Source organism: Trichomycterus rosablanca, chromosome 24, assembly GCF_030014385.1.
Source record: "Trichomycterus rosablanca isolate fTriRos1 chromosome 24, fTriRos1.hap1, whole genome shotgun sequence".
NCBI classification, from domain to species: domain Eukaryota; kingdom Metazoa; phylum Chordata; class Actinopteri; order Siluriformes; family Trichomycteridae; genus Trichomycterus; species Trichomycterus rosablanca.
The window spans coordinates 16249341-16267946 of record NC_086011.1 but is presented as its reverse complement, the minus strand read 5'-3'; the positions used below and the strand labels follow the sequence as shown (position 1 = coordinate 16267946).

Genomic DNA, 18606 nt, shown 5'->3' with positions numbered 1-18606 from the left:
ACAGATCAGGACGAAGAAAGCTACAAGCGGAGGAAAGAGGTGAAACGCCGAACTCTTCTGTTCAATTAAATGCCATCAAACAGAATGTGAAAGGGCTCTGACCACTTCACTAATTCATGTCTGTTTCCACATTCTGCTTTTTGATGAAAGGCAGAAAGCCTGCGTGATTAAACCGTCCCGCTCCATTAGCTGGATGATTAAAGCGGCACGGCCCATTTGAAATGCACTCACGGCCCACTATTATCTTCATTGTGGTTATGTAAGCCGGTCGGAAGATCTCCGCTGATATCGGCGCGGATGAAACGGTGTCAGCGTACCACAGCGCGCCCGTCGTTTCCTTTCAATTCCTTTCATTTTCTCCTACTTAGTAGCTTGTATTTTGGACTGTCTCCCGGGTTTTACATTTGTTCTAGATTGGATTGGATTTTGATTTGGCTTAGTTTGTTTTAAGTACACGATTGGGCAAAAAAGAAAGTCTTTTAGAAGGATTTGTATTTAGTCTGTGTCAAAGGTTAACATACAATTACTGGGATCATCCAGCACAACATTCTGTCTTAACAGCTCTGACTTGCATATACATGGACTCCACAAGACACCTTTTTAAATATGAGCTGATTTAAAAGAACCAGGTGCACCCTATGGTGCAAAAGCTCCTTTCTAAATGGTTTGTTAATTGTCAATAAATAATATAAGAACAGTAATATAGATTATTATCACTTATATACGAGTATACACCGATCAGCCATAACATTAAAACCACCTCCTTGTTTCTACACTCACTGTCCATTTTATCAGCTCCACTTACCATATAGGAGCACTTCGTAGTTCTACAATTACTGACTGTAGTCCATCTGTTTCTCTGCATGCTTTGTTAGCCCCCTTTCATGCTGTTCTTCGAAGGTCAGGACCCCCACAGGACCACCACAGAGTAGGTATTATTTGGGTGACAGTCCATCAGTGACATTGAGGTGTTTCAAAACTCCAGCAGCGCTGCTGTGTCTCATCCACTCACACTAGCACAACACACACTAACACACCACCACCATGTCAGTGTCACTGCACTGCTGAGATCATCCACCACCTAAATTATACCTGCTCTGTGGTGGTCCTTTTGGGGTCCTGACCATTGAAGAACAGTTAGGTGAGTAGCGTAAGTGTAAAGACTCAACAAGGTTTCAACAAGACTCAACATATTTGACCACCTAACTGCCTGACATGTGACTCCACCTCACAACTCCAATAATTTCTGGACATTTCACACATTGTTAATAAGGAAAGCAAAGCTAAGATTCCTACACCTTAGTCCTGCCTTCATTAAACGTCAGCCTTTTTGTCTCCTGCAGACTTTCTCATCTCTCTCTTTCATTCTCTCTGATTTCCAGCTAACATCTCTCTTTCCCAAACTGTCATTTCCTGTCTGGGTAAAGTCATCTATCAAAGGAACTCGATTATGCACAGCAACAGACAGCATGTCCTCTCCTTCAAAAAGCGCTCCCTGCTTTCAGAGCCTGTCTCATGCACTGCTGCCAATGTCATTAGCCATTCAGTGGTAATTAAAAGGCAATGCAGGAAAAAAAAAAACCAGGTTCGCGCATGATGTAAACGTCCTTGTAATAAATAGCAGTCGGCTGTCATGATGACATGGAAATAGAATCTGTTCTGAGGGAACAAAGGGAAGCTACCAAAATGGCTTTTGAAAATAAATTCTTCATTTTCTTGACGGATTTTTAACAGACAAGGACGAAGGAAACATTAGCAGTGACTGCAAAGTTTAAATCTCAGCAGATAAATAGTAAATAGAGACTACTTAAGGAAGTACTTAGGAATGATTAATCAGAGGGTTTGTTTTATGTTGGCTGACAGCCAGTCATGATGTTTATGTCTTGTTTGTCCCTAAACAGAACCACTGACTGGTGACAGGGTCCCTCTGTGGACTGGTGGACAATCTAGTGTGTGTCAGGACATTCAGCCCTTTTTTTTACCTAGTGGAGACTAATTTTGTGATGTGACAACTCGTCACTTATTCATTCATTTATTTATTTATTTATTTCCTTCCTTTCTTCCTATTCATTTATTTGTTTTCTTCCCTCCTTTCTTTACACACTGTCTTAACCGCTTATCCAATTCGGGTCGTGGGTGGGGTGGGGGGTGCTTTAGCCTATCCCAGCTTTTAAATGGGCGCAAGGCACACAGTAACAGGGAAGGGAACCGGAGCTCCTGGAGGAAACCCACACAGACACGGGGAGAACATGCAAACTCCACACAGAAAGAACCCAGGAACCTTCTTGCTGTGAGGCGACAGTGCTACCCACTAAGCCACCATATACTTACTTATTTATTTATTGTACTTTTTTCTGCTTTTGTGGGACACAATGATTTTAGATTTTTTTTTTTTTGTTAAATGTGAAGATGTTTGCTTGCTTTGTCCTTTACTTCTCCAAAAAATGATTTCTAGAGCACAGTGTGGAACAGTGGTGAATCAAGAAAGTTCAAGTTGCATCCAAGTTGTCTGGATTATCAATGGGACAAAAAACAATGGTGGTCGTTTCATCAGCAGCCCATAGACAATAATCCAAATACAAAGTACAAAAACATAAAAAATAAATAATTAAATTAAAAAAGACAGCCCTAAAACAATCTGCTAGTTCCAGATGTCCAGGTTTACCACTAACTGTAACCACATTACTGTCACACGTGTGAGTGCTCGACTCTCCAGATGTACTCCATGATTATTTCTGAGAGCTTGTTCAGACCCCAACACTTACCCAAACAGTTGTGCCCTTGTCAATCAGCACAGGGATTACCTCAGATTTGTTTCTAATAGAGCCTGAATCCCAAGATTGCCACTTGTTATGATGATTAAGGGGGAAAACTAAGCATCGCTATCAGGATTGACATTTGAGTTGGGTGTTAATTTAGCAATTACATGCCTGAGTGAGCTTTACGCTAGAAAAGTGGGATAAACACCAGATGTCCAGACAGATGAGAAAACCTGGGAAAGGAACAGTGAATATCTGTGGAAATGCAGAGTCATTCCAATACATGGAAGTATATGCTGTATGACCAAAAGTATATGGACACTTGTCAAAACGATGGCTTTTGCAAAACACCCATCAACTGGCTCCTAATCAATGTTCCAATTAATTATAAAGGTGTTCAGGCTCCTTATTATAAGTTACTTATAGAATGTAATAATCCTACTGAGAGAAGAATACAGGACTACAAATATATATATATGGAGTTTTTAAATACCGTGTCCACTCACTATCCACTCTATTAGACACTCCTACCTAGTTGGTCCACCTTGCAGATGTAAAGTCAGAGACGATCGCTCATCTATTGCTGCTGTTTGAGTTGGTCATCTTCTAGACCTTCATCAGTGGTCACAGGATGCTGCCCACGGGGCGCTGCTGTCTGGATATTTTTGGTTGGTGGACTATTCTCAGTCCAGCAGTGACAGTGAGGTGTTTCAAAACTCCAGCAGCGCTGCTGTGTCTGATCCACTCATACCAGCACAACACACACTAACACACCACCACCATGTCAGTGTCACTGCAGTGCTGAGAATGATCCACCACCTAAATAATACCTGCTCTGTGGGGGTCCTGACCATTGAAGAACAGCATGAAAGGGGGCTAACAAAGCATGCAGAGAAACAGATGGACTACAGTCAGTAATTGTAGAACTGCAAAGTGATTCTATATGGTAAGTGGAGCTGATCAAATGGACAGTGAGTGTAGAAACAAGGAGGTGGTTTTAATGCTGTGCATATATGTAACAAAACCAGCCTAAAAAATTATAGAAAAATGAAAGAAAATGAATGTAAACAAAGCATTGTGTAACTACAAGTAAAAAAACAACACACAGCCGTTCTGACATCATCCTACATGGAACACTACTGCCAACACTAAACCTTCACATTCATCCTGTCAGTCAGTCTGAATTCCCATGCATCTGCATTAAAGTGCTTCGTCCTGGTCTGAAAGCGCCAGTCAGAAAGGTCACCTGTCTGTACACTCAGAACGGCACACATCTGTTGCCCTCATAGAGCCACCCTCATACATATGAAGGGAAGTGACATTTCTAAATCAAACATCACAAGCAAACAACTCACTGCCGAATTTACACTGGCGTCACCAAACCATGCGGCACTTGCGGGTTCCCTCAGGTATACATTAAGTAGCAGTACCTTCCAGCCCCAGCGGCCTTTATTTCATGGCTTCTGACATTGTAGCTTCAGGAAGAAGCCTAACAATACTTGTTTTCTTTCTGTACATCATCAGATTATCATTCTTTATTATGCCAATACCTGTAATATCTTCCTAAAAAGCCTTTAAAAAGAGTGGAAGCTGCTTTTACCCACAATGGAGGCTATATCTATGGTTCGAAATGGATGTTCAAAAAAGTTTATAGTCATGTGTCTATATACATCAGTAATATAGTGTTTTATAGAAGTGTATGATCTTTTAACCTGATCAAAAACTTTTAAATTAAAGATGCACTTGATCACCTTATATTTATGCTCCACAAATGCAAACATGACTGGCTCTCTGACTAAATGCTCATCACAGCTAGATACTATGACTGCATGGCTAAAAATTGACCATTGTAACAACTTGATCTGCACCTCATGCACATTTAAAGCAATCTCCCAGGCTCTGAGTGAGCATCCCATCATGCCTAATTATCACATTAGTTCCATTATAGCCTTCGCAAAATAATATGCTTTCTGCAGCCCTTCGTTTCAATTAGCGCTCCGGATTAATTAATCAATGCTCCGATAATGGAGCCTGGGAGTGCTGGAGAGAGGCTGAGGCATTTCACGCAGGAAAGAGTCATGGCGCCGACGTTCCGATGATCCTCTCTGACCCATAATGGTAAGTAATCGCCCCAGCAGGCTCCCACTAAGTCTGGAGGTGTGTGATCAGCCCCTTCTCTCCCGTTGTGGGTGGCTAAATGGAGTCAGGCTCGTTCACAGATCACCCACTTATGTCCTTCACGCTCACATTTCTCTAAAGGTTAGTTTTAATGCACAATGCTCAATCTTTGTCCTCATTTTCTGGAAAAAAAAAAAATAATGTACCTGCTAACGTTCAAGCTTTCCAGGCTACAAACGAGCCTCTGGATCACATTCCATCCAACGTGATGGCTAAAAGGTTATGAGGGAAGAAAAATGCCTCGACAAAAATCTTTAAATTTCAGAGCAGGGTAATTTTCATCCCGGAGTGAAGCATTACATGATGGCACTTTATGAGGTGTAACTATTGATATCAGTAGGGGAGAACGGCAATTTCTTTCTGGGAGGCAGTTCGAGGGCTTCCCGGTGAAACAGTGTGGCGTGATGAGACATGAGACATGAATGTGAGCCATTTCAGACACTTCTCAAAAATGATACCTTAATGCCACATTGCAGTCGAGTCCTTAATCAAATCGTTTGTTTATTTATTTATTTACTTCATCCTAAATTGGATTGTAGTTCATCCAAAGCTACAAAGCGCACTTGTTTGGCAGATGCTGCGTATTGTGCGATGTGCTGGAAAGGTGATCATTCAGTATCAGTAAAAAAAATACTGTAAAAAATGTAAATCACTCTTTATTCATGGCAGAGTTACGAGTTTGAGCAGTGAATTCTCCAGGCCTGTAATCAATGTGCTTTATAGCTTGAGGAACATTGAGGATCATCCTGGACACACTAATTTACAAGACCACTACTACTGAGATCTCGAGCTAGGCTATCGACCCGGTCGGACAATTGGCTGTATCTGAGAAAGGGAGGTTGATAGGGTTTCTCATTACTGCTGCAAATACCTTTTATGGCAGGTCAAGGGGCCTGCACGAGGGGTGGGAAACTCATGATAAGGCATAGCGTGTCTCTCTCTGTAAATAATATGGCTCACTGTAAGACTCTGAATCTGGTGGGTGAGTGGCCCGTGTGATAATCTGAGGCTCACCTAGGTAAGGGCAGGAGTGGTGTAAGTTACGATTAGAGATTTGAAAACAATTAGACTAGGAGAAAAAAAATTTCAAGCTAAACAAAGTTACCAACTAAACTCCCAACTTAGTTAAATGTAAGTCTGGGTTTTACAATGAGGTTCTTTCTCTCAGCGCCATCTCCTCGATTTATCAAGGTCATCCTCAGACAAAGGACAACCAGGACCCCAGAGACGTTTCATTCCCTCCTGTTATTCTTTAAAACGCGCTCTGTAAAGGCTGATTAATTCTGTCCACTTGTGATAACCGCGTGCGATCTGATAGCGACTAATTAGCATGCAAATTCCAGGAGGTTTATTGGTGAAAGGATTGCTCGGCTCGGTACCATCAGCTGCTCGATATACCTGTCAGTCAGAGCGCTCCCTGATTCCCCGCTCCCATCACATCCTCAACGAGGCTTCACGCTGATCAATTTACACTGTCAGTCAACGTTCTGGAGAGGAGGCGCACTTTGTTGGATTGTGATCCGGCAAACTTATGCTGTCTCAATATTTCATATTCATGGACATATGTTATGGTAATCGTATTCACCGCGCAGGATCAATTCAGCCGGGGACACTGACTGATTGCTGCAGAATTATGAATCACAATCAGGGGTCATGTGCAAACCGGCCAGTCGTATTTTTACGTCGTTGCGCTCAGAAGCCTCATACTTGTTTTTATGATGTTAGGGGGGGGAAGGAAACAAATGCATATAATTAGGGACAAAGTTATGTACACTTGTAATAGACAGGTGAGGCTGGGAGTCTAAAGTACAGAGATAAGTTAAGCTGTAAGCAGATAAGAAACAACAGTTAGCACAGAATGGAGGTTCCAAAGTCCAACACCCAATGTAATGTGACGAGCAGTATAAAAGTAGGCCCACAGTTCTGTTCCTTGTTCTTCAGCTATTCCACTGCTGTAAGAACCCACGATTGTGCCCATAAATTCTTCCAATCCAATCAACTGCAATGTTTTATTTCATTTATGATCTCACCTTATTTTTCCTCGACAGCAGCTTAAGTGGGCAAACCAATGGGCAAATTTTATGCTTTTACATCAATAATTGGTTCACAATTGAGGTGATTTAACATGAGCCTGTCCCAACAAACGCAGTGGTCCCCAACCACCGGTACCGGTCCGTGGGTCATTTATTACCGGGCCGCACAGAAAGAATGAATAACTAGAGATCGCTACAAGAGCAATTAAATTTCCAACACACTTCAGGTGTTATTGTCCCCAATCACCACTAGGTGGGAACAGCGTCTCGTTGCAGTGAAAAAAGCTCAGGATTCACACGGATTTTCCATTCTATAGTTATTCTATTTAAAATCCTTCTGCCCCCACCGGTTCGTGAAATTATATCTTATATGAAACCGGTCCGTGGTGCAAAAAAGGTTGGGGATGGCTGCACAAACGCATGTCTCTGCACTAATGGGCTTGTGTATCAAATCGCTAAGTCACCTGACTGCCCCATTTTATCCTACTGTGAAACATGTATTTACAATCCAGTCACAGCTGACTAGCTCTTGATGTAGTTGATAACACTGGAGCAGCATCCCAGCTCATTATGTGGTGGCAAAACATAAAATGGGTAATGGGTAGCCAAGACCAATCTGGTTTCCATTTATTTACTTAAACACTTTATCCCAAGCAACTTCAATTAGGCTGAATAAATGAGAGGACGGTTACAGGGCGGCAGAGGTGAATTGAAACTTAACAAGCTTCTGACTGGTAGTGAGAGTTCTATAAGCTTTAGTTTAAAAAAGTGTCCCTTGAGTTAAGAAGGAGCTTATAGAGTGACTGACCAGCTTGCTAAAAATTGTCACACAGAAAAAAGAACAATTCCAAATCCACAATCCACATTTCCTTCCTGCGGCTGGGCCTGTTACGCCTGCCTTGGACAGGAACCGTTTCTGGCTGAAGGCTGAGAGTTTGACCGGCCGTGGTCACGGCCCAGATTAAAATGACCCGTGCGGGCGCGGCAGCCAAGCTGGCCTGGTTCTGACAGGCACCATGCTGGCACTGAAGGCATGTCGGGGCAGGTGTCAGAACCCGTTAGGGCTGAATGGAAGAGAGGATAAGCTCAGTGGGGGGGAGTTTAGAAGAAGAACAGCGCATTTAGCTGCTCTGTATTTATTATTAGGTAAAGCATCGTCGCCAGACGTTCACGTGAGATTATTAAATAATCTATAATAAAATCGCAGGACAGTAATGGCTAGCTTTTCAGGTGGAAATTCTTAACTTTGCTAATCCTGCGTTTCCTAAAGCTGGCTCTTTCCCTGACCCCAAATAAACTGCAGCTAGGTGCGATAAGGCTTTACTTATGAGATCTTAATTACAGTTCGTCTGCATATGAACGGCACTGCTGTTAGATTATTGAGCCGTGCTGAAATAATGACCGCAGCACCTTTTCATCTTACTTCACAGGTAGGGAAAATGTGGCTAATTTCGGCTCAACCGTCAAAAGGTTTAAGCACTTAATCGCCTTTAATTATAGCATTCAGGAGGAACGTTGATTGACAGTAACGCTGGTGATAAGCCAGGCTGAGAGAACAGTTATCTTCTAAAAGTAAGACTTGTATTTTTTGTTTCTCTAAGCTGATTTTAAAAACTGGGTTGGGTCAGAATAAAAGTCTGTAAACTCTGACCCTTGAAGTCATGGTGGAGTAGTGCTGTCTCAGCCAGAACTGAAAGTCAAGCATCTCTCACTTCCTTCTCCTTCACTGTGGATCGTCCTCCACAGATTTTTTTTTTGTGCCTAATTCAGGTAATTCCAACACTAATCCAAATAACCTTCCCAAAAAGATTGAAGTCATTCCTCCGCCCAGAGCTTTTCACCTATTCACGCTTCTGATAGGCAATACTGTTGCCTCTCAGGTCCTCAAAGGCTAATTAATCCTAATCACCAGGATTATAGGCGTCGACTTAAAATACAAGCACGCACACTTTCAAACTGAATTACTAAATCAACACTTAAGCCTCTAAGCCGGCAAGGAGTCTGATTTGCATATTCGCTTCGTAATTGAGCCGCAGGAGAACGTGGATATGTCTATAGTAGTGTACAGCCACAGAATGGATATCATATATGTCTGTATATCATGTATATCACAGCTGGGTCTGCAACTGTTTTTTTTAATTGATGCTTGTCTTCCTTGAGTCCTGGGGGGAAAGTTACTTGTGAGAGAAAATATTCACCTCTCACCATATGACAACTGCTCCCCTCATCCTGTCTCCTCACACATTTTAGATATTAAAATAACCCTTTCTGTTTGATCCTTTCATCCTGTATACTGTGTTACCCCTTACACCATTTGGGTAGTAATTACCCTCAATAACAACCATTTACATTTTCGACATTTAGCTGACGCTTTTATCCAAAGCAACACTGTGACAGTATACTGTCTAAGCAATTGAGGGTTGAGGGCCTTGCTCAAGGGCCCAACAGTGGCAACTGGTATTGGTAGGGCTTGAACCAGCGACCTTTGGATTACTATTCCAGTACCTTAACTAGGCCTTCTTTGTAATCCCCTCTCCATTCCCACATCCCTCTTTTACTCTCTTCCTCCCCTTATTCCTACTGTAGATAAAATCTCCCCAAAAATATGTCTAGTCAAATTTGTTGGTCCTCCAAGCAGCACCCATACTTCTGTATGTGTTCATAAAAATCTACACCTGAAGACCAGGTCTCCTGACTCCTGTATGCTGAAGTTCTAACACTTGGGAAGAACTGTCAGGAGAGTCTTGTAGTAGTCCAGTTTTTAGTCAAGAATGCTGTAGAGGAACCTGGAGGAATCTTTCATATGGTGCAAGCTGAATGCTGTCCATGGTTCTGTAAAGATCTATTCATATTCATACATCTCCAGGTCTGTATATCAGGGTCAGGTTCATAGGATAGAATGACATCCATGATGAGATGTTGATGATGAGATGATGCAATCTGAAACCTCATAAGTGCTGCGATCATGACCTCAGTGCTGCTGGTTGATAGAGGGCCTGCACAATGAGACGGGTGATAATGGTGATAGGTGCCTGACTCTACGTTTGTGATACAGATCCCTGTATGAAGCTGCCTCATATGGGTGAAACGAGGCAGCTGTCTCCAGGCACGTGTCAGATGGGGCGTGCGATGGTTGTGTGAAACCTGAGTGTATGAGGGATAAAAGAACACATCAGGATGACTATCATCAGCATCAACATGGGAATGGAAGACGATGTGTGAGGATATGACTTCACACTTAAAAAAGAGCAAATGCCCAAGAGGTGAACCTTGTGGGACTCTGGTTAAGAGAAATATATAATGAATTAAGTCAAGGAATGTGGTAACAATGCCATAAAATTCCCATCATCCCTGAAGTTCTATAAATGCTGCACACTGTTTTTCAAATGCTGCATAAATCGAGACGTTAATCTTCTGGGATTTGAGTGCAGCAAGTGTTCCAGTCATTTCCATCTGGTAAACTTGTAAAACAGCAACATGCTGTTAGGGGCTTCTGAAGGAAACGATGGCATCGAGATTCCCGGTAGAAATTAAGAACTAGGACTGCTCCCCCAAAGCTGAAAGCGTCCCGAAAGCGTCCCCTCCAGACCCCACAAGCAGGTAACCAGCATATAAAGATCACATTAAAATGAAAGTCTGTTTATACAGACTTATTAAAGGGGAAGTGAAAACACAATTGGGTTTAGCAAAAAAAAAAAATCTGCATTTTTAATAAAATTGCAGCACAGTAGAGCTTGTAGTACTAAAAAGGGAGCAGTTAGATATGTGGCACATATGAACCCGAACCTGCCTGCTGGCATTTGCATCAGCCAAAGCAAATGAGAATTGATTTGAGCCAAAGGTTACCTAATGTGTCTGTTACCATCTATTACTCTGAATAAGGCTGATAACAAAACTCCTGCAGACTTGTGGGCCTCAACACATTTTAAGCTTTGTTAAAAGAGCTATAAACATGATATTGACTAACCCTGTCCATTTAATTAGACAAAAATTCAACAAAAGCATATAAATGATATGCAAATCTGCCTATCGCAAACATTTCTGCTCCAATCTAGATTTTAAACGACTGATGACTGATTAGTCCCCGTCTCTGTTTTTTCCAACTACACATAAACTGTTCAGCAAATACTGAAAGCATCATAGGTAGAAAGTAAGCACATCCTGTGAGTTTAATTCCATACAGAGTATAGACATTTCAGTATATGGGCATTTCAGTGTAACTCAGATCTCAGTACAGATCACAGTAGCTTCATCAGTGGCTACAGTACAGTAAATCCCTCTCACTGGTGTAAACGGCGCTCAGGATTAAGCTCAGCGAAGAAGAAAAGCTTTAACAGGACAGACAGAAAAAGAAAAACAGACCTGCAGTTCCAAAGACTGATATGTAAACTGACAAGGTATTGATGCGGTGATCAATAATACGAGTCACAGCAATGTCATTACACGTCTTAGCTTGGATCAGTGTCAAATCTTTAGTCAAAACAAGATTATACGAGGATGTGGTTTGAGGTTTTTTTACTGGCAGCAAAGACATCCAAAAGTCATATTTCTTTATATTCTCTTTTGCTTTTCTTACTTTCTCTTTAAATGTTTTGTTTAAATGTTTTATTTAAAAGGGAGATAATGGTGATGGGTGCCTGACTCTCCAGTCGTGATACAGATCCCCGTATGAACCTGCCTCAGGTGGGTGAAAAGAGGCAGCTGTCTCCGGGTATGTGTCAGATGGGGCGTGCAATGGCTCAATGGCCCAACAGTCGCAACCTGGCAGTGATGGGGCTTGAACCGGCAACCCTAGTCTAGATTACTAGTCCAGAACCTTAACTGCTAGGCTACAACTTGCTGCATCTATGGTGCAAAATGTGACTTAGATTATAATATAATATATTAATTAGTAATAAAAGTATAATATAATAATCATTATAATATATTGTATTATGAATATTATATATATATATATATATATATATATATATATTACAATAAAGTATTATTAAATGTATTAAATAATAAATATTTAATATTAAATATCTTATAATATATTAAATGTATATCTAAATATACTGTATATATTGTAATATAATAAATTAAAGTATATTAAAGTGTATATATTAATTATATATATATTAATTAGTAATAAAAGTATAAAATATCAATTAGTAAATAAATGTAAATGTTATTTTAAGATATAATATATTACAATAAAGAACCATTAAATATATGAAATAATATATATATATATATATATATATATATATATATATATATATTATAATATTAAATGTATATATACTCACTCACTCTCTCACTGTCTTAACCGCTTATCCAATTAGGGTCACGGGGGGTGCTGGAGCCTATTCCAGCTTTTCAATGGGTGCAAGGTTCACAGTACCACCCTGGACGGGGTGCCAGTACATCGCAGGGCAGATACACACACACACACACACACACACACACACACATACACACACCCATTCACCTATAGGGCAATTCAGTGTCTCCAATTAACCTGACTGCATGTTTTTGTACTGTGGGAGGAAACCGGAGCTCCTGGAGGAAACCCACACAGACACAAGGAGAACATGCAAACTCCGCACAGAAAGGACCCGGACCGCTCCGCCTGGGGATCGAACCCGGGACCATCTTGCTGTGGGGCGACAGTGCTACCCACTGAGCCACCATGCTGCCCAAATGCATATATATATAATATATTAAAATAAAGTATAATATATTAATAATTAATAATATATAAATTAGAAATAAAATACTTTTAAAATATTTGTTTAATATGTACGTTTTGTTTTTTTGTTGAAAATTTTGAAAAATCACACTAATAATCACGACAGCCCTAAATTCAATCAAGGCAAAACTGACACGTTAATTCGTTTAAAAGTTACAGTTTATCTTCTGTAAATTCTGTTTTCAAATCAGCTTGTACATTTTTGGCTCACACAAACCTTCAGTAAATCATGGCCAGAAAGCGAAAGGTGAAAACTGTTTTTTAAAGCGGGAGTTCTTGAAGAAAAAAGTTCCCCATGCAGAAAATAAGGTAATCACTGGAGGTGAAGAAGGCATCGACTGTACGGTAGCAAGTTGCAGCCCTACCGCCATACAGTGTGAAATTTAATACCTACTGACTTTGCCTTACGAAACAGTATTTACTGCCGCCGCTATCAGGTAGCACGGAAACTCTGCTAACAGGGGGCATTTCACTGGCAACCACAGACCCATACGAGGAGTAAAATGCAGTCTGTAGGAGTTACAGTTACAAAAAACTTCAGAAAAATGGAATGAAAGTGTTCCACTTGGCTGCGGACTCTTAGCTAAGCAATGAGTGGAGTCGCATAGCACTTGCGATGCCTCATTTATCCAAAAGAAGTACGCCAACGCCGCAGATTCTTCATCTTTATCTGAGCTATTAGCCGAGGCCTGCAGTCCCACCTCGAGGAGAGAGCTGGAAATTCTGTCCCTCGGATAAAAATGTTAACTAGGTGAGTGTCAAGGAGATGGATCGTACACTGTCAGGGAAGGGAGGAACATGAGAAGACAATGATATTTCTCATTACATTGCCCCCCTTTTCGCTTCATGTTCCTTAATAATGCTGCCACAAAGGGAACAGAAGACTGGAAATAAATCACACTCTGCAAACCACTGGGCCGGGCCAGTCCCCTGAATCCGTTCCCTCTCTCTCGGCTGGGCATCTCAGCAGCTTTCGGCCCAAGCCATTGATAAAGATCTAATGAACGCTGCTATCAATTGGCATCAGCGTCGAGCAAGCGAGAGAGAAGAGCTAGATTTCACCGTAGGAACGGAGATCTCTGGGTAACTGAATCGCGCTTGGAGAGGATTTATCGATCGGCAGGACAGATAAAGAAACCAGAGGACATAATCTGAGATGAAAATTAAGCCGAGTTAATTCAACAAGCCCACGGAGACTCGTTCGGGACGCACTGACCCCGTATAGAAGACGAGATGCGTAATCAAATCGAATCGTTCTGAGCTGAACGTCTCTAATGTCCATCACCGTTTTCTCCCGGGAGAATCAGGCTTAGCCAACACCAATTAACAAGTGATTATGATTTTTGTAAGCAGTTAATAAATAAACCTGCAGCCACACTGACCCTTCGTAGATGGTCTTAGAAACCCCTGACCCGTGGATATGCCTAATTTGGTCTTGTTGGATCAGTGGGCAGCTTTTGGTACTCCAGATATAAGACAGTGAAATTTTTACATAAAAAGAGACAGTGGTGTTCCACAAGGCTCGGTCTTAGGACTCTTGTACACTATATGGCCAAAAGTATTTAGACATCTGACCATGAGGTTGTTTGGCATCCCATTTCCACAACAAATGGTATTAAAACAGAGTGACCTCTATGTGATCTATTCAAGTATAACAACAGGAGATTGTGAGAATGCTTCTGTGGGAATTTGTGCCCCTTCAGGCAAAAGAGCACTGATGTCAGTCAATAAAGCCTCACTTGACGTTCCACTTTATTATTTGTTTGTTGAAGCTGAAGTCAGGGCTCTGTGCAGGCCACTGGAGTTTCTTTAAATCAAGCTTTGCTTTTCTTTAGAGACATGTTTTGCGCAAAAGGGGCCTTCCCTAAACTGTTGCTGCAAAGTTGGAAGCATATCATTTCCTTTATATAATTGATTCACTACACCTGTTTGCAATTGTAGTGGTTGAAACAGATTAATTAAAAAATTAAAACCAGTGTTCCAATACGTTTGTTCATATACTGTACAAGAGTCCTAAGACCAAACCTTGTGGAACACCGCTTTCTTTTTTTAGGTAAAAAATATCAATATCTTAAGATGTTGTCACTAAATATTGATGTCTGTAATACCAAAAGCTGCTCACTGATCAAACAGCACCAGATTAAGTATGTCCATATAGTGTACAAGAGTCCTAAGACTGAACCTTGTGGAACACCGCAGTCTCTTTTTAGGTAAAAAAAAAGATCCTAAGATCTTGTACACTAAATATTAATATCTACCACTGATCCAACAGCACCAAATTGGGCATATCCACAGGTCAGGGGTATCTATGACCATCTATGGAGAGTCAGTGTGGACAGAGGGTAAGTGTAACAAATCTGCAAAACACACAGCTTGGTACATTGTTCTATATTGTCGTGTTTATAGAATTTGTTATATTATAGCTACCAGGGTCAAAAGTCTTTGGACATGAGTTGTATCATCTATGAAGCTATAGAGCAAAATAAAGTCCTGATCTAATGCAGGCGCTTCCTCACTGATTACCTTTTCTCCAGCTAAGCGGGGTTATGGAACACGCTGGTTAGCTCATTAGTTAGAGGGAATCAGAATCGATTATCTCTCCAGCAGGTCTATTACTGAGAGCACACTGTAGTTCTGTAGTGAACTGTTTAGCTGTGAACATCTTGTTCATTCACCACGCGCAGAAACGGACCGCCAGCGCCTTGTTACGTATCATCTTACTTCATTTTTCCACACTAATAACCAATAAAGAAGTGTTACAGCAAGGTGACTGGGGTTTATACCTATAAGGCGGTAATGAGAGCGGCTCTAGTAGATACTTGCTCAGGTAGGAGAACACAAAGTATCGTAATACGATAATAATACCCTTCTTTCTTTGGTTATTGGTCATTTCCTGTGAGAGTAAACGCCTCAGCGTCGACATGGCTAATATCCGCTTAATGTCTTTAGGATGAGAAGCTCCAGTGAGACATAAACTAAGAATAGTTGCATATAAAGCTTTAATAGTGGACACTGTTCCTGTGCATGGACGCTTGGCTTCTTTAACGATATTCTAAGTGGGTAGCGGTGGCTTAGCGCTTAAGGGAAATTAGCATGGAAGTAAAGAAAACACAGCATTAGATAGGGTGACCATATTTTGGTTTTTAAAAAAGAGGACACTTGGTCTGAGGAAGGAAGGGGGAGGGGAGTGATTTTATGTAATTGGTGGCACCGTGGCATTGTTTATGGGGTAGAGGTTTAAATAGTTGACAAATGCATCAATAACCATCCAATTATGTTATTGAAATAAATAAATAAACAGCCTTTATGCCCAAATAATCTTATTCCTTTCCATTCAACTTTTAGCCCCAAGCAATAATAACAATATATTAAAAAACAGTCACCTATACATAAAAATCCCTTTATTTAGTTTCTTTGATGTATTGCACAATCGTCAGTCATTTTTCAGTGTTTACACCATTACGGCTGTAGTTTTTGGATTTCCTAAAACAGCCCCATATTTAAATGGTCTCATTCATCGAATCCCAGAATCCACAGAGCATTTAAAACCCTTTTTAAGCTTGGCGAACACGTGAGCATTCCAAAGGTTGATAAGGTCAAGCCAGCACAATCCGCTTTGGCAGCAACCAATCCTTCTGTACAGCGAGTGTAAAACCCAGAGCCACAGAGAGAAAAATGGTGAGCCGGTGAGGCTAGTCTGTGGTTATTAGCTTAATAATTTAACTCATAGCAGAGGCCGGTGCTGATCTAAATGCTAGCTCAGACCTCGTAATGCAGACTTCATAACTCACCAGGCTCGGAAATGAAACAGCTAGACCCTGTGATCCTGCGCTACACCTACACACATCAATTACAATATGTGGAGAGATGGAGGACAGGATGGTAGGATAACAGCTTTCTGTGGTGTTTTTCAGGGGCAGTGGGGAGGCAAACACATTCCCTTGATGCTAAAACATGTCCGAAATGTCTTTAGGATCGACTGAGGTCTCCTTAGCCTCCTACTGGTAATGATTTGCAGAAACCCTGTTTATTCCTATTATTAGAAGACAGAATGCATACAACAATCAGGCATAACATTATGGCCACCTTCTTAATATTGTGTTGGTCCCCCTTTTGCTGCCAAAACAGCCCTGACCTGGCAAGGCATGGACTCTACTAGCTGTAGTATCTGGCACCAAGATGTTGGCAGCATGCTCGTCTGTTGGATTGGACCACACGGGCCAGCCTTCACTCCCCACGTGCATCAATGTGCCTTGGCCGCCCATGACCCTGTCACAGGTTTATTTCCTTTCCTTCTTGGGACCACTTTTGATAGATACTGAACACTGCAGACCGGGAACACCTCACAAGAGCTGCAGTTTTGGAGATGCTCTGACCCAGTCGTCTAGCCATCACAATTTGGCCCTCGTCAACCTCGCTCAACAGGTGCCGTGATGATGAGATAATCAGTGTTATTCACTTAACCTGTCAGTGGTCATAATGTTATGCCTGGTGGATGTATATATATATATTACGTGTTCAGTACAATAAAATTCTCGTTTGAAAGCTGGGGTCAGAGCATAGGGTCAGCCCTAGTATGGTGCTAGGATAAGTGCACAGAGGGATAAGTGCCTTGCACAACCGTCTTCCAAGATTCAAACCCACAACCTTTCGATTGATAGTTCACTAGGCTACCACTGCGCCAACGTTCTGCAAGTACACAAATGACAGAAATGCAGATTAAAAACAAGCACGCTTGCTTTTTCCCTGTAGCACTGCAGGGTATTAATGAACACCGACGGCTTTTATTACATCTGACCACATAAATATCCTGCATCGGTAACGCGTCAGTGATTCACATTAACAATGTCACAATAACACAAATGGATAGAGCAACAGGAGTTATTTGATAAGAAAGCCCCGGATCTCACGCAGTATAAAAGGCTCTGAATGTGTGATTGTAATACGTACGCGAGTGTATCTGACAGCTCCGGTGCCTCAACAATGCTATAAAACAAGGTGCCGTGGTGCTGGCGTGCTTACCTGCTGTATTTACAGTTGGCTCGAGGACGCACAATCTGTTCCACCAGTGTTGTTTACGAGTGTACCGTCACGTTTGCGACCCCGGTGTGTATTTACAGTACGTAAACGGTACATAAAACTTGGCAGCAATATATCTGGAGGTTAACGCATCCTGAGCAGCTTGTGTTGTTTAATCATCTGATTCTATAAAAAACTGATCTGCATCGCGGCGTACAGATAAGATTAAAGTTTACATGCAGTTATACTTCAGGGACGTCTTCGAATTTTCTTGATTTTTGAAAGAGTTTATTGTTGAAAGTTTACATCTTATGTAAGTGCATGTAAACAACTGAACCTCTTAATTTAGTCTATAAATATAAAATGAAAAACTTAAAATTAAAGCATTGCTTTCACAACCCCCTCCACAGTTTAATAATCTTTGTTCACCAGATTATAAACCCCTGATCTACAAACAGTATTTCCAGAAAAGTTGGGGCATTCTGTAAAACGCAATAAAAACAAGAATATGTGTTTTGTAGATTCTATTGAACCTTGAAAAGTATAAAGAAAAGATGTCCAATAAGTTTCAATAATCGACTTCACTGTATTCTGTAAATATAAACAATTTTTAATGGTTTGGGAACTAAGGGCACTAATTGTTGCAGTTTTACAAGTAAATTTTTCACCCATTTTTGCATGACAGAAGATATTCTGAACTACAGGCAGGCCAGTCAAGCACACGCACTCTGTATCTACAAAGCCATGTTGTTAAAGCATGTGTAGAATGAGGCCTGAAATTGTTTGGTTAAAACACATGTTTCTACTGTCTTTGGATCAATCTGTTTGTTTGTTTGTTTTTTAGGATTTTAACGTCATGTTTTACACTTTGGTTACATTT

At 41.1% G+C, this 18606-nt stretch overlaps 1 protein-coding gene across 4 annotated transcripts in view; it reads right to left on the bottom strand.

The window, feature by feature from the left end:
• Positions 1-18606, bottom strand: part of fhit (fragile histidine triad diadenosine triphosphatase) — a 218279-nt gene that overhangs the window by 12896 nt on the left and 186777 nt on the right. The window lies entirely within an intron of this gene.